General features: G+C 49.6%; 1 protein-coding gene across 1 annotated transcript in view; it reads left to right on the plus strand.

Annotated features, from left to right (window-relative positions):
- The first annotated feature begins 9005 nt into the window (after positions 1–9005).
- Positions 9006–14767, plus strand: part of PALD1 (phosphatase domain containing paladin 1) — a 95069-nt gene continuing 89307 nt past the window's right edge. Inside the window, exon 1 of the mRNA XM_036735802.1 lies at positions 9006–9502. The gene's annotated coding sequence lies outside the window, so the exon portion shown is untranslated. The remainder of the gene's footprint in view (positions 9503–14767) is intronic.

The following is a 14767-nucleotide window of genomic DNA, read 5'->3' on the forward strand; positions in this document are numbered from 1 at the left end:
TCATTCTCTCTCTCCTCTCTCTCTCTCTCTCTCTCTCTCTCTCTCTCTCTCTCTCTCTCTCAATTCCCAGCCCCCACCCTCCCAACCTAGGTCTGTCCCTCTCCAAGTCTGGTTTCCCATTTCACTGCCCATGGGAATTCTGTGTGAATCAAGCTGTAGGGAGGGCCTCGTGGATTTGGCTGCTCAGCCTGTGAGATGAGCGAGAAGGTAGCTGCAGGAGGCATCCCTAAGTTTCTAGTGTGGGAAATATCAGCTGTGTGTGAAGTAAGAGGGGAGACTTACTGAGATCTGGGAGGTGGGGGAGGCAGGGGAGTGAAAGAAAGAACTCTTTCTGATTCTTTCCAGGCCCCCTGGAATCTCATAATTGAAAGGGGCCTCAGAGCCCAGCCCATCCAATTCCTGGTTGTCTATGAATCCTTGTCACAACTTCTGGGCTTGTGGTTATTCTGTGATGTCCAAAGGCCTCTGGTGGCAGGAAACTCAGACCCCCCAGAAGTACCCCATTCTGTTTTCACACCAGTCTTAGGAATTTTTGATGGAGCTAATGGAGCAAAATCTGCTTTCTTATAACTCTCACCTATTGTTTCTTGTTCTAGCCTCTGGGGCCAAGCTGCCCAAGCCTCTCAAATACTTGAAGACAGGTGCTGTGGTCCAGTCAGATCTTCCCTTCTGCAGGCTGACCATCCTGGACTCTTTTAAAAGATGCCAGGGATGGTCAGATCTCTCCTCCATGGAGAATGAACGTACAACTCTGCTTTGGTCCCGGGGAACTTCATAGCAAAGTCTCAGGGATATTTAGCCTGAGCTGAAGACGAAGAGAAGCTTTGGAGCAGGACATTTGTCTTCAGAAATTTGAGGCATTGTTTCAGTGGGCATAGCAAGAAGCAATAGCGGGAAGATTCAAGGAACCAGATTCCCTTTATTTATTTTGTTATCTTAACAAAATAAATTGTTTTAATTTACTTTATTCTTATTTAATTATTTCGTTCTTATATGTGTACATGTTGTCTAATGTAAATTATTTGACAGCAAGAATTTTAATTTCTGCTTTTGTATCCCCAGTGTCTAACACAGCACCTGTCACATAGCAGGCGATTGATAAATGTTTGTGGATTGATTTGAGCTCAATATGGGACAGGCTGCCCTAACACTCAGAGCTGTACCTCAAAGGGAAAAGCCTCTCAGGAGTTAGAAGCTCCTTGTTCCTGAGAATCCTCTAGAAGAGGCCACGAGGGGGTGCAGTGAACAGAAGTCTGAGTGTGGAGTCTGGAAGATCCGAATTTGAATTTTGCCTCATTTACTAGCTATGTGACTCCTGGGCAAGTCGGTCAATCTTCTTCAGCTTCAAGTTAATCATCTATAAAATGAGGAGGGGGTTGGAGCTGATGACGTCTATGGTCTTTCCCAACTCTACAGCTATGACCCTGTGATGAGACTAAATAGCATAGTTGTTCTGACTCTTGGAGACTCCGTTTGGGTTTTTCTTGGCAAAGATACTGGAGTGGTTTGCCATTTCCTTCTCTAGTTCATTTTACAGATGAGGAAACTGAGGCAAACAGGGTTAAGTTACATAGTTAGTAAGTATCTGAGTCTGCATATGAACTCCAGGCTTCCTAGCTCCAGGCCCATCGATCTAACTACCGAGCCACCTAGCTGCCTTTCAAGCTATGCTGTATAGGGGATTTCTGCTATGGGGGGGAAGCCTCTGAGGCCCCTTCCAGCTTTGAGATTCTAGGATTTGATGGTGGTGGGGCAGGGTAAAGATTTCTCCTCCCCCCTCCCCCAGACTTTTAAAAAAGCCCCCACTGTGGATTCTGAATGGAGTGCTCATCGGCCTCCAGCCAGATGTGACAGAGTCTGTGGCTGTGTGGTCCTTTTACTCTCAGAATCACTGAATGTCAGAGCTGGAAGAAACCTCACAGATTCATAGTCCAACTCTCTGGCTTCTTTCAAGAGCCAGCTAAAATCTCATCCTCTCTGAGGGGCTTTTCTTGATCCCCCTGAATACCTTCTCCCTGTTGATTATCTTCCATTTTTCCTGTCTATAACTTGTTTGTACCTAGTGGTTTGTAGGTGTCTCCACAATTAGATTGTGAGCTGGCAGGCAGGAACTTTTTTGCCTTTTTTTGTATCCCCAGCACTTAGCACAGTGCCTGGCACCCATTAGATGCTTAACAAATGCTTACTCTGTTAGCTGATGGTGTTTTTCAGATGAGATCCAAAGAGGTGAATCACATTGTCCGAGACCATACAGTAAAAGACAGCCCAGAACTGGCCCAGAAATCTGAAGCCCTGGGCTCTTTTCCCAGTTTGGCTGCTTAGGGGTTGTGTGATTTCTGGCAAGTTGCTTTCTCTGTCTGGGCCTCAGTTTCCTCCCTTGTGAAACAAGGAAGTTAGATGGAATAATCTCTAAAGGCACTCACTCTCAGCCTAGGATCCATCCACGGGGGCCATAGCCCTCTTGCTTTCCAGGTTAGGCTCTAGGAAATTGATCCCCTGCCAGCTTGAAGGAGTCCTTGGCCCCCTGGACTGCCCCTGTTGGGTCTGTCCTAGGCTACACTGACTTCCATTTCGGTCTTCTCTAGATGTCTCCCTAGGATCTAGGCACTCTGCCTAGACTCTTTGGTCTGGAGAGGAGGGCCACAGGGTCCCCAAGGGCAGTGAGGTGGGGCAACGGATGTCATCAGCTTCAAGGTTTCCTCCCTAGGGACCGTTCTCTGAAGGAGTTCTGGGTGAGGGTGACTTTGAGCTGGGCTTAGGGAGGGGAGCCTCAGAAATCCTGGGGTCCTGGCTGTGCTTCTTTGGTTCTTCCCCCAGACTTCCTCCCCCACCCCCCTCCAAATTACACTGATTAATCAACAAACATTTATGAAGGGGTTACTATGTGCCAAGCACTGTTTATTTACTTTTTCAAAATACATTTATATTGATTTTTTGTGCCTGTAAACTTCCCCCTGTAGCCCTCCCCTACCACTTCAGAAAGCCCTCCTTTATAACAAAGAATTAATTTTAAAGAAGAAAGAAAAAAATCAGCAAAACCAACCCATGCATTGACAACCCCTGACTCTAGACGCAGTTTCACTCTCTCCCCCTCCCCACCTCGGTTGTCTTCTCCAGTGTTTCCTTTAAAACGAAGCCTGTTTTTTGTAACTTTGTAGCATTCACTTTCAGTTATTTTCCTTTCCGTTGTTGCTATTATAAACACAATCAACAAGATAAGCAATCCACAGGGTTTTCCTGGCTCTGCTTTCTCCAGTCTGCATCTTCCCATGAATGCTTTTCTGCCATCATCCCATTCTTCATTTCTTATAGGAGAATAGTAAATATTATTCATCTGCCCCAACTCTTTTAGCAGTGCCCCGGCAATGGGGATCTACTTTGTTTCCACTTCCTTGCTACGCCAAAAGTGCTGCTACAGATATTTTGGTGCCTGTTTATCAGCAACCTCCATGGGACATATGCCTAGCTCAGAGTTAGGTGACTTCCCCAGAGGCACACAGCCAGTCATCACCAGGGCTAGGATTGGGGCTCACAGCTTTGATGCCAAGTATGCTGCTTGTTTCCTTTGTGCTGATGAAATCTCACTGGCCTTTGGCATAAGAGAATAAATTTAGAGACCACGTGGTCCAGGGCTCCTTAAGTTTTCTGTGTGTCGTGGACCCCTTGGGCAGTCTGGGGAAGCCCACGCATCCACTGTGTTTTTAAATGTATAGAATAAAATACATAGGATTACAAAGGAAACAAATTAGAGTGAGGTATAGTTACCAAGATGCTTTTAAAAAACACGTTTCTGGGTCTCAGATTAAGGACCTTTGATCCAGTCCCTGTTTTACAGAGATGGGGAACTGAGGCTCAGAAAGGTGCCATGATTTGCCCAGAGCTTAGGCTTGAACTCAGTTCTTCTGACACCAAAGCCCCTAGTCTAGCTGCTGCTTATCCGTCCTGTGGTCGTACCCTTCCCGTTTCTGAGGGTCTCCATACCTTCAAATGCTGCTTCTTCAGGGAGACCTTAGATTCCAGCCCTGCTTCCTTGCCACCAGCTCTCCCTTCTGGGGACGGCCACGGTTCTGCCCTTCTCCTCTAGCATTTTATCCTGTTTGCCTTAGACTGAATTTAGTGATGTGCGTGCCCAGGCACTGCTGTATGTCTCATCTCTCTGAGGGCAGGAGCAAAGCCCTCTTCTCGGGTTTATCCTGCTCTCAGGACAAGGTCTTTGCACAAAGCAGACGCTGGCTCTGTCTTAAGGCCCTGCATAAAGGTGCTTGGGGAGAATCCCAGTCTCCCAGATGTCCCAGGACTCCAGAATTATCTCAAAGCTTGAGGGTGAAGGAACCACTTGAGAAGGTGTGTGGCTGCTGGGTATTTCAGGGTTGGTCTGGGACAGAAGGATGGATTGTTAAGGTCATCATATCAATGATTAGATTGTAAGCTCTTTGAGGGTCGGAGACTGTTTTTGTGCCTCTGTTTGTATCAACCAGCTCTTAGCATACTGCCTGGCACACAGTAAGCAGGCACTTAATGAAATGTTTATTGAATGACTGAGTGAATGATGGCCTTTGATCACTCCTCTGCTGTCCTGCGTCTTCTCAAAGATTTGAAATACTACCCTCTGTGGAGAGCAAAGCTCGGGGAGTCATGGTGTCCTTACTGCCCTGCTTTTCGTCCTGTGGACATGCTCTGAGTTGTTCATGTCCTTCCTAAAGGACAGTGCGTCAGAACGGGGCCCAGTGTACCTCCCCAGCAGCCTATGCTTGGAGAGGGAGGAGGAAGGACAGCGAAGCTAGGAGTAGGTCGAGGGGAGAAGCTATTTCCTGTGAAGGGCTGGACAAGCACAGGAAGTGACTCAGTGATTGAAAACCAAACCATCTCTATTGTAGATCAAACGGCAGGAAAAAGAGACAAGCAGAAGAATGAATTGAATGTGTGTGCACATGGCCTGTGCATGTGCAAGTATGGACAAACGTGTGCATACATGACCTGTGTGTGCACACATATGCAAATGTGTACATGCACACAGTGTGCATGATGTGTGCATATCATGTGTTATGTGATGCACACACATGACAATATGCAAATATGCCCTGTATGCACGTTCATGTGGGTGCCTACTGTGTACACACATTCTTGAAGGTGTAAAGGTGTTGTATATATGATAGCACATTTCCCCCCTCTGTTTTCCCAAAGCCTAGCACAGGCTTGACACATAGTAGGTACCTAATACAGGTTTGTTGATTGAATACTCAGGGTCTTGGTTCATATCTTTTAGAGCTAAAGGACCTTTAAGATAGCCTGGTCCATCTCCAACATTTCTCTGAGTTCTAGAGAGGGAAGGTGACTTGCTTAGGGTCACTCAGCTAATAAGGAGCTGAACGCGGATTTGAATCTAGGCCCACTGCCCTTGACTCTGATGTGTGGAGTCTGCCCTAAATGGGAAGGGAGATTGCAGACTGGATGATAAATCGGGCTCCTTGTTCCCCCTAGTGTATTTTTGACCTCAGTCTGGTTTGGAGCAGGCAGACAGATGGAGGAAGTTCCCTGGCCCGAGTATAGCCCTTTCCTCCAGGGAGGTTCCTGTTGGCCCTTGGCTGACTGTGCTTGACCAGAGGGGGTTGGGCCAGCTGCCCCCTCCCCATCTCCGGAATGGAAGGAATGTCTTCTCTTTGTCATTGGCTCTCTCCTTCCTCTGGGGCTGAGGGATTTCCTGTATGCCCCAGGAAATTAGTGGAAGGGGAGCTCTGATTTCTTTCTGTGAAATAAAAAAAAAATTTCTTTTGTTTTCACCTATGTCCCCATCCCCTGCTATGTACCTTCCCATCCTCTGAGCCATCCTCAATGACAAAGTATAAAAAAGAAAAAAAAAGTTAGCAAAACTATAACCAGCACATCAGCCAAACCCAAGATTATGTGCAGCCTTCCAGCCTCATATTCTCTTACCTCTGCAAAGAAGCACGTGTGCGTGTGCGCGCGCGTGTGTGTGATGTTTCTCATATTGCTTCCTTTTTGACAAGCTTGAGCATTATAAACACACAGCAATGAGTTTTCGGTTTTTTCTTTCCCAGGGCTGGAGTCCATTGGTTTTCTGCTTGTACTCACTTCAATCTTATCAGCTCATATATGACTTCCTATATTTCTCTGAGCTCATCCCGGTCATCCAGGGCATGAATCCATCACGTCCACAGGCTACAATCTATTTAGCCATTTCCCAATCAATGGCCATCGACTTCGGTTCCAATTCTCTGCTGTTCCAAAAATGAAATGCTTTCTTTTCTATTCAATGAAATTTTATAGTGTTCATTATGTGCCAGCAGCAATGCTACATGCCTAGGATACAAAAAAAGTCCCAGCTCTCAAGGAGCTTATATTCTCTTGGAGGAAATAACAGAGACACAGATAAATAACTACAATGTATTTTTAAAAAAATAATACAAACTAATTTCAAGAGGGAGAAAGTTGCATTTCTCTAGGACAGGGTGAGGAACCTTGGGCCTTGAGGCCACATGTGGTCCTCTAGGTCCTCAAGGGCAGCCCTTTGACTGAATCAAAACTTCACAGAACAAATTCCCTTAATAAAAGGATTTGTTCTGTAAAACTTGGACTCAGTCAAAAGGCTACATCCAAGGACCTGGAAGGCCACATGTGAGCTCCAGGCCCGAGGTTCCCCACCCCAGCTCTAGGACTTTTCCCACCGACACTGTGGAGGAGGGTGATAGGTTTTGGACTAGAAAGGTCTTATAAGATTGCCTAGTTCTTGCGAAGTTTGAATATAGATCGAGGCGCACTAAATGCTCGCCTTTTTTGCTTCTTTTTTGTTTTTGTTTTTGGGTTTTTTTTTTTTGGTTCTGTTTCTTCTTTCTCATGATTCATTCCATTGGTCGAAATTCTCCTCCACGACTTGACTAGTGCATAAATTAATTCAATGCGAAGTTATACGTGACAGTTATATGAGATTCCATGCCGTCTTGGGGAGGGAGGGGGGAGGGAGGGGAGAAAAACTGGAACTCAAAACTATGTAGAACCGTGTGTGGTAAACTAAAAATAAATAAAGAAATTAAAAAAAAAAAGATTGCCTAGTTCAGCTCCTTTCTTCTACAGGGGAAACTGAGGTCCAGGGAGGGAGAGTGGCTTGTCTAGTGGCGTGTAGTTAACAAGTAGCAGAGCTGGGATTTGAACCCTGGTCTTCTGGATCCACATTCACTGGCTCTTTCCACTAGGGCAAATATAATTATCTCCATTTCAGTCAAATATGGTAATATTTGTAATTCACTGAATCGGGATGTCTGGCACTTAGTAGGTGCTTAATAAGTGCTTGTTCCCTCCCCCTCCCTCCCCATTTTATAGATAAGGAAAGTGAGGCCAAATGATGCTTCTCTCCCTCCATCACATTTAAGAAACGATTTCTTTTATGGATAGTCCTTAGTTCTTATAAATAGGCGCCCCACATACACTGTTCTTTTAGTCAGCTGGGGAGATGATGGAGTGACTTTCTTTAAGGGGTCTCGACTGCCCAGGATGGTGAGAGAGACAGAGACAGAGAGACAGATAGAGACAGACAGACACACACACACACACAGAGAGAGAGAGAGGAAGGGAGGGAGGGAGAGAGAGAGAGAGAGAGAGAGAGAGAGAGAGAGAGAGAGAGAGAGAGAGAGAGAGAGGAGAGAGAGAGAGGAGAGAGAGAGAGAGAGAGAGAGAGAGAGAGAGAGAGAGGAGAGAGGAGAGAGAGAGGAGAGAAAGAGAGAGAGAGAGAGAGAGAGAGAGAGAGGAAGGGAGGGAGGGAGAGAGACAGACAGAGAGAGGAAGGGAGGGAGAGAGAGAGAGGAGAGAGAGAGAGAGAGAAAGAGAGAGAGAGAGAGAGAGAGAGAGAGAGAGAGAGAGAGAGAGAGAGAGAGAGAGAGAGAGAGAGAGAGAGAGAGAGAGAGAGAGAAGGGAGGGAGGGAGAGAGACAGACAGAGAGAGGAAGGGAGAGGGAGGAGAGAGAAAGAGAGGAAGAGAGAGAGAAGAGAGAGAGAGAGAGAGAGAGAGAGAGAGCGCAGCTGGGGCCGGACTTCGGATTCTCTTCTGAGTCCAGCTGGTGGGGATTCGAACTGGCTTTCCAGAAAAGAAGTTGGAGGACAGAGCTGGGCTGGACTGAGGCCCGCCTTTTCCCCCGGGGAGCCCATTTGGACCAAAGACGTTTCTGCGTGGGATGGCTGTGGAGGCGGGGAACGGACCCTCCTGGTGTTGAGAGAAGTTTTTTCCTTCTGGCTATTGGTCTCCCGAGTAGACTACATTCGGAGTCTGGTGACTTGGGCAGACTCCAAAGCTAGCAGAGGATGGGAAGGGGGTACGTTTAAAACGACACACTTTCCCCTGGGCAACCTTTAAAAAAACCCCAAAAAACTCCATACCAAGTAGCAAGCCTCACCAAAAAACTTATCCTCCTCCTCCTCCTCGTACTCTTCCTCTACCCCCTCCCCTTGCCCTCCTTCAACTTCCTCCTACTCTTCTCCCCACCACGTACCATCGCATCTCCCATCTTTTCTCCTCCCTTCCTCCCTCTCTTCCTTCCTTCACCCCGTCTTTTTCCTTCCCTCCTCTCCTTGAGGAGATGTGGATCAGAGGAAGACGCGCAGCAGTTCAGATAGAAGACCAGAGCGGGGAGGGGGCAGTGCGGTGCAGAAAGGGTACTTCCCCAAGCCGGAGCCAGCCCCCTGGCCTAGAAGAGGTGGGGCGGGCGATCAGTCCAGGGGGCGGGGAGTGGGTGGAGAACACCTCCTCTTCGGCGCTGCCCCCTCCCCCTCTCCAGCACAGCCCGACTCTTCGGACCCGCCTTCGCTCCTCCTCTCCCTTTCCCCTCCAAGAGCACTGGAGGTGCCCAGGGACTGACCCCTCCCTCCACTCCCGGTTGCCAGGAGTCCCCGGGCGGGCAGGAGGGTGTGATTGGCAGACGAGGCCAGCAGCGGCAGCGAGAGTCTGTCCGCCTGCCCGCCCCCACATCCCCGCCCGTCCTCCCGTCTGCCCTCCTGCCTGCCCCAGCCTCTACCCGCCTGTCTCTGCCTGCGCGCAGCCCGCGCTCCGCAGAGAAGCCGCCGATCCGCCCCTGCGAGCTCGAGCAGAGAGCAGAACCGAGCCGAGGCGCCAAGCGGGCTGCGGGGAGCGGAGCCCACAACCCGGGAGCAGCTCCCGGGGCGGCGTGCGCTCGCCTGGCCGTGCGCTCTGCTCCGCTCCTCTGCGCTCCGCAGGCTCTCTCGGTCCCCGCACGCGGGGCAGCTCCGGCCCGCCCGCCACCGCCCCATGGAGGGCCTCGGGAAGTGGGCAGTGGCCGGGCGCGTGAGGGGGTCACCCGGACCGAGCGGCCACTGCTAACTCCGTGCTGGGGCGGCCCTCGGGGAGAGAGATCACGCCTGGCCGTGCGTCCCACTGTCCGTCCGCCGGTCCATCCAGCCTTCCAGCCATCTGTCCGTCGGAGGAGCTGCGTACTGCGCGAGCCGAGCCCATGTGCCCTGGGGCCGGCGAGAGGCAGGTAGGAGACCCAGCGCTCAATCTTCCTGCGCCCCTCCCCCTAGTCCCTACGGGGGTGCCCTGAGGCGTCCTGGAAAAAGGGCCAGTGAAAAGAGTACATTCCCGGCTGTGCCACCTGGTGACTGCGGACTAGCCAGCTCCCATTTCCCCCTAGCCTCAGTTTCCCCATTTTACTGTAGTGAAACGCTTCCCTGGACTGGGATGGGGGTTGGGGGAATGGCTCTCTACTGTGAAATTTGGCCATCTGTGTAACTTTGAGTAAACTCCCTTTCCTCTGAACCCCAGTTTGTTCTGTGAATAAGGTGGTGGATTTTCGGCTTTAAACCCGGTGTTGCCATTATTTCTGCGTTCTCCCTGGTTTTCCTTTTGCAATATGACGACCCATTGAAGGAAAGTAGAGGAGTTCAGCTTGCAGAAGACTTGAGGGGAGAGAATAGATTGGAGAGCGCCCCTGAGTCACTGTAAAGGCTCTCCAGTGGAAGAGAGATTGGCCTTGCCCCGCTTGGCCCCCAAAGACAGGCCTGGGAGCACTGGGGTGGGGTGGGGAAGGGGGGAGACTCAGATTTGGTTTTGCTATCAGGAGAGACTTCAGAACTCCGAGAGCTGGATTTAAGTGAAACGGGCTGTCCCACAGCAGGTTCCCCATCCTTGGCGAGTGTCATGAAGAGGCCGGATGATCGGGATATTGTAGAAAGAGGTTCTGTGCAGCCAGGCTCAGACTAGGTGGCCCACCTCTTCATTCTGGGCCCAGAAAATCACTGACTGTCAGATCCTGACTTTGGATTACCAGAGCTCTAAGATCTGGGAACCCTTCTGGGGCCAGGAAGCTGTAGGAGGGTACAGCATTGCAGTGAGCCTTGGAGGCCATCTACTCCAAGTCCTTTTACAGGGGAGGACACTGAGGCCCAGAAAAAGGAAGGGATTTTGGTACCCAAAGTTATGAGCTAGTCAGTTGTAGTACTAGGATTCTGGCCCCAAGTCCTGGTTCCAAGCCCAGACTTCTTTCCTTTAAAAAAAATTATTATGAACTAGAAAGTCATCAACGTGAACATGTCCATATAGAAAGGCCAGAAGATTGTCTATGAAACCTTACCTCTAGTGCATACAGCTTTTTCCTTTTGGTACACACTAAATTTAACACAGTACTATCAACGTTGCCCCTCTTGGGTCTCTCTTCCATAATGGCAGGCTCTCGGTCTTTCTGATTTGCTCCCTCCCCATCATGGGATGGAAGAAGTTGAAGCAGCATCTTCCCTGCCACAAGTGACTGCAAAAGATCCCCCAGGGACCTGGGCACCTGCAATTCCCTCTGATGCCTGGCTTGTCCGGGCTCATGGGGTGATGGGATCTGATATTTAGAGATTAGAGGCCATAGAGTCCAAGCCCCTCATTTTACAGGTGAGGCAACTAAGTCATAGAAAGGTAAGGTTACTCAACCAAGGACATGGAGCTACTAATAAGTGTAAGGGGCAGGATTTGATCTCAGGTATTCTTGACTTCAAGCCCTGCACTCTCTCCCCTAGCTGCCACCTAGCCACCTCCGAGGGCTTTCATAGAATCACCTTGTCTCACACACACACACACACACACACACATACATACATACCTGCATTTTACACATGAGGAACCTAAAGCCAAGATGAAGAAATGGAGGATCAGGTATGAGGGAGCCAAGCCCAGATTTCAGCCCACGTCCTCCACCTCCCGCCTCCTGCGCCTGCTCTTTTCAGCAATTCCTGTTTCTTCTCTCCCAGCTCCACCATCCTAAGGTGGCTTGTTGTTTCTCCTGGCTCAAAGGGGATGGTGGAAGACCTGGAAAGAAGGAGAGGGGCCTGAGATCCAGAGGGAAAAGCCCAGACCAGGAGTGAGGAGGAGGAGGAGGCCAGTGTCCTTGCCCCAATGCTGAGCATCCTCTCTCCTCTGCCCCCCCCCCCCCACCGAGGCACTGAGGCAGAAGGCAGAGGGGTCTGAAGACTTGTAGTGTTGGCTCTCCCTTTCCTTTCGGGAAAGCTGATTCCCATCTCTGAGCCTCAGTTTCCTCAGTTATAAGAATAGTAACAGCTAACATTTATATATGGCTTTAAGATTTGCAAAGCACTAGACATGGTAGCTTGCTATTCTCATCCCTGTTTTGCAGATGACGCAAACAAAGGGAGGTTAGGTGACTTGCTCAGAGTCCCACAGCTAGTAAATGTTCATGGCTGGATTTGAACTCAGATCTTCCTTACTCCAGCCCCTATCTGCTGCACTATCCAGTTGTTCTGATTTTTGAATGTTCGTTCTCATGGTGTGCTGTAGTCCTGGAAGTGCTCTGTGGATGGGAGGTGTCGCTGCTAACTAACTTATTAAGGAACGTTGGCAGCAGTAGGTTTTGAGCTCAGTAGAAACGTGAGCCGTATTTTATTAAGTGCTTTGAAATCTTCTCCAGCAGACTTTGTTCAACTTGCCTTGATGGCCTTGCAGCCCTGGGGGTTCCATCTGGATAGGTTTGAAGCTGACTGGGTTCTCTGGGGAAGCCAGGGCCCTGAGGCTTTGGGGCCTGCTGGGGGCAGCAGCCTGAAGGCTGTTTACGTGCCCAGGCCATGGGATGTGGACCACTCTTGCGGCCTGCCTTCCTCCAGCTCAGCCCCTGGGTAAGTGCTGTCAAGTCACTGCCCCCATTGAGTGCCTTAGTGTCTTCTTCTGTAAGATAAAAGGGATGGGCTTGATTTCTTTTATGGTCCTTTCCTACTCTAAAACTCTAATCATTGGTGATTTGGAGGCTTACCAGCTGCTTGGGCAAGTCCCAACTTCAGGGCCTTGGTTTCTCTCTTGGTAAAATCCATCTTTTCTCTCAGCTCCAAAATTTAAATGATTCTCTGATACCATCAATCTACCTTCCAAGCCAAACGTGAGGCTCCCTGCCACTCTGCTGTGTCTGGTTTGGGCCTATAAACATTTCCGAAGCACCTACCTCGTACCAGGCCCTAGGAGTGCCAGGAATAGAGTGAAAGAATTCCTGCCCTCGAGGAGTTTACCTTCTGTTGGGAGAGGGGGTTTGGAAAGAATTCCTAAGTTCCTTATTGATGTTGCTAGCCACTGGTCCTCTCTGGGAGGGAAGGCTCTGATGTGGTCGCCTGACCTCTGCTGGTCCTCTTCTTGCCACCTCAGAGAGATGCCTCATATGCAAGGTACTGGTTTTGGGGTGATTCCCCAGAAGAGAGACTTGGGAGGGCAGCTGGGGGTTGATGGAGGCTGGTCAGGGCCGAAGGCTTGGCACTTGGCTGAGGGTTTGAGTTTTTCCTCCCTCCTTCCCTCCCTGTGGGCCGGGGTGCCTGCGCTTGCTCCGACTCTTGATCTTGGGGCTCCCTGCTTTTCAACCTAATGGCTGTGTTTTCATTTTCTTCATCTCCAAAGTGGAGACTGTGGGCTCTTGGGCCAGATCCTATGTTTCTGCTTTGCTCCTTTCTAGCTGGGTCTTCCTTTTCTGGGCCTCAGTTTCCCCATTGGTAAAATGGGAGAATTGGCCTAGGTGACGTTCAGCTTCAACATTAGACTGGAAGCTTCTTCAGGCAGGGATTGTCGTTTGCCCTTCTTCAGATCCTCAGCGTTTAGCATGGTGCCTGGCACATAGTAGGGGCTTTAATAAATGTGTATTGACTAACCTTCTGTGATTTATGATCGTAATCTTTTCACTCCCTTCCCGAAGGGAGGGAGGGGCAGGAATCACTTTAGAAATAGGGGTGGTCTGGGTTACTTCATGCCCAGAGTGGGCAAAACTTTGTACCTGGATGAGTTTCAAGTCAAACCACCAAATACCATTCACTGTTAGGTGGTTTGCCCTGTGTTATACACTATTTAGGTTGTGAACAATCAATGAGCATTTATTTAGCACCTACTGTGTGCTAGGCATTTACCCACTAAAACAAGACAGTCCCTGCCTCCAAGGATCCTGTATTGGATTAGGAGATGATACAATGATATAGGTTTGGTACTTTTTTTTTGACACCAGAACTGTCCCAAGCCAGTCATGGGGCTCTTCCTAAAGCTGATCAGCACAGAAGCTTTGATCTGCTCCCTTTCTGACCTGGGCTGGTTTGTGCTTCCTTAGGAAGCCTCCCTGCCTCCCTCTTGGTGCACACATATTGGTCCCAGTCTTAGAGGGGACATCCAGTGGGTCCACTCAGAACTCCTGAGCACCAATAGTCCACCGGCCTCCACTTCCCAGTAGAGGGAATCCAGTCATGCCTGGCACAGAGAGGAGTTGAAGATGTAGGCCCCCTTGCCCTAAGACCACTTATATAATGGGGTCATCTAGTTGCTTTGTCTTTAAAAAAGCATTTTATTGATATTTTAAGATTTTAATATTGATATTTATAATCATTTCTGGGAAATCTCTTCACTCCCCACCCCCTCCAAGCTCCTTGCTGAATTCTCTGGTAACCAAGAAAAATAGCGAATGTTGGTCACTTTATCTCTTAGGCCTGTTTCTTCATGTGTCCAATGGGCCAGTAGCCGTTAGACACCGTGCTGCACACCGTGCTGTGGTGAGCCAAGTGGTTTGTATACCTTTCAGCATGGTCCGAATTTCAGTTGGTATCTTTAGGATCAGAGCCTGAAGGGAGCTCAAACCCTTTCATTTTTACCGATGAGGAAACTGAGAGCTGTGCTCTGACTCCATCCCTCCCCTTCCCCCCCTCCCCTCACTGCCCCCCAAGGTTCCTTTCACTCCACATGCCTGGGGGTTGGGACATAAACACATTCCCAGTTCATGAGGAAGGGAGAAGGCCAGAATGATGGCCCAGGGAAAGAGACTGACAATGAATGGAATGAGAGTTTGGATTGTTTCCTTTTAATATGGCCTTGCAGATAGAGCCTACCAGCCTGCATGGCAGTCCCAGCTCCAAGCCTAGGCTCAAAGCATTTCCTTTCTAGCTTCCCAGGCCAGTATTGGAGAGCAGCAAGTGGCTTGTTGGTGACTGATGGCCAAAGGCAACTTGTTTTATGAGGGCTCTGATTTTTTTCAGACTAGGGCTCAGCTGCTCAGAGCCTTCCCATGACTCCCTTGGGTCTCGGCATCAAGGAGAGATTCTGGGGCAGGTGGTGAGGAAGTCTTCATTTCCTTTCTGAAGAGCTGGCCTGCAGTGGGTGGGGGGAGGCTGGGAAACATTCTTCTAGACAGTTTCCGGCGAGGGCAGACCTAGTTGTCTGTTGCTCCAGGCTCCTGTGGAGCGTGTGACTGGCCTCAGTGTCTCTGTGTGGTGGCATTGAGGGGGTGGTGCCAGGC

The sequence above is a fragment of the Trichosurus vulpecula genome, chromosome 8, assembly GCF_011100635.1.
Source record: "Trichosurus vulpecula isolate mTriVul1 chromosome 8, mTriVul1.pri, whole genome shotgun sequence".
NCBI lineage: Eukaryota > Metazoa > Chordata > Mammalia > Diprotodontia > Phalangeridae > Trichosurus > Trichosurus vulpecula.